The sequence below is a fragment of the Emydura macquarii genome, unplaced genomic scaffold, assembly GCF_026122565.2.
Source record: "Emydura macquarii macquarii isolate MOO-44397 ecotype Brisbane River unplaced genomic scaffold, CSIRO-AGI_Emac_v2 contig_1876, whole genome shotgun sequence".
NCBI classification, from domain to species: domain Eukaryota; kingdom Metazoa; phylum Chordata; order Testudines; family Chelidae; genus Emydura; species Emydura macquarii.
In genome coordinates, this window is record NW_027132013.1 from 3,732,827 (window position 1) to 3,735,073 (window position 2,247).

A 2,247-nucleotide genomic window follows, 5' to 3' on the forward strand; every position below is an offset into this window, starting at 1 on the left:
AACTGAACTGTGTGGAAGGTGAAAGGAGATGAGTGGAAATGGAGACAGCAGATGGGCCTCTGTTATGTATGGAACAGAAAGTGTTTGCAGACTTTAGTTCATGTTAAAAGCCCTGTCACACATGATGGCAGTGGGTAGGTACCCCTCCACCAGAGGCCTTTCACGCTAATTGATAGACATTCTCTCAACAGTGGTCGAATTGATAAAGTAGGAAGGAACAATACATAGAGAAAGCAGCCAACTGTTTGGCTTATGCCTTCTAAGAAGTGTGATAAAGTATTAATCAAAAGGGAGGTAAAGAAGAAGACATCTAGCAGGAGATTATGTTAAAGGGATACTATCCATCTAAGTCACACTTCAGCTTGATATTGGTTTTGGTCTACTAGTATTAAGAGACACCTAAGAACTTTGTAAGTGAAAAACTTAAGAGAATATTTTTCCTTGTTTCGTTTCATGCCTTTGGCAGCACTTTTGAGCAGTTAGTTCTAGGGCTTCCCCTATGTAGTCAGTTTTCCCTTCTGTGTAAGTTTTTCACAATCTACTTAGGAAATACTTTTTAAAAATAACAAAATATAAATTTCAACTTTTAAAAACTGTCAGGGAGACTTGGGAACAGGCATGGCATCTGAAACTATCATAATTCTAACTTTGGTAAGGAAACTTTGATTAGATGTCCAGTTGGCTGGTATCCTCCTAAGATTTCTAAAAAGGGTAGTAATATGCATGAAATAATTTTTCCCTTTTATATGGAAATAAATAAGGGGCCATGTATGGAGGGAAAAATCCCTGGAGGGAATGATTAAATTGTCCTCTGAAGAAACTTGCATCTTAGTTTTATGTGTGATATATATAACCTCAATATTAGGCATTTGACTATAAAAATAACTACAGCAATGCTGCTGTCTCCCCTGTTCTAGGCTTGTAACTCCCTAGGCAGTGGAGATGAGACTATACTTAATTTGTTAAATTAACAGCTTCCCACTGAGACTAGTATCTTAGAATGGGTGACAATTTCCATACATAAATACTAGAATTTGCTTCTGCAAATTCACAATAAATCTGTGGCCTTGCTAACTAGCCCATATCTTAGAAAGATAAGAAGTGCCTTAAAAGAAGTCTATATTTGTTACTCATGTACTGGTGGAGCAAAGAATTGCGGTACTGTTTTCTGATTGTGTGCTGTTTTCATTAAATATATTTATATTCTGGTAGCACCCAAAGGTGCTGTGTGCCCATGCTATTGCTGCCTTTATTGTTTTCAGGCTTTAGAGTAGCAAGTTAGTTGATTCTTGTTCATAAATAGTATTTGCACTCATGTGTAATTTGCAACAATACTCTTGTAAGAACTATCCATGTGTAAAAGTTACTTAGTGGGTAACTTAATGGGAGCAGGAAACAAGAGTATTGATTTCTGTCGCTAGCAGTCCCACTGAGTCGCTGTATGGCTTTGGGCAATTCATTTAACTCTTTGCTCCCAATTACCCACTCAGTAAAATGAATACACTAATAATACTTAATTCATGGGCATGCTATTAAACTCAACTGATGTTTAAGATCCTCCAGTAGAAGGTGCTATGGTAGCATTCAATATTTGTATGCAGTATCCAAACATTTGGTTATTAAATCTTTTAAATGTCAATATTTCTGTTTGTTTACAATATGATTAAATGTGTAATAAAAATGCTCCGTAAAAATTATTTAGACATTCCCCTTCCCTATCTCTGTAAAACAGTTTAAGGGTAGTAATGAGAAGAACATAATCTGAAGGGCAGTTATGTGGGAGGTGTAGAAATATTCAAACAATGTGAAACATCTTTGGTAAATGCACTTGCATTTGTACAGCAAGAGCTGTGATCATCTGTTGTGCTGTGTATTTTCTTTCCCATTCCTTTTTGAATATGTATTTCAGCAATGTGATTCTAACTTAGTGATGGACGTCCCTGCGTATTGCTAGGAAATAGTTAACCCAATGCATACAAGATGCCACATTACATGTTCTCAATTGGCAGAAATAGTTATTATTTTGTGTATGGTAGGTCTGACGTGCTTGTCGCACCTGATGCCTGAGGGTTCTCCCCTTAACTGTAGGCAATCCTGATGCCTTCTAACACTCCCATCTGTCCGATAAAATGTCCTAAAGAGGACTGAGGAGCCCTGTCCCTTTCTGCTGGTTTGATAGCAATTACTGTCCAGCTATTTCAGGGACAGAGCTCTTGGCCAATGTGAAGACTCCAGCCAGGATGCCTT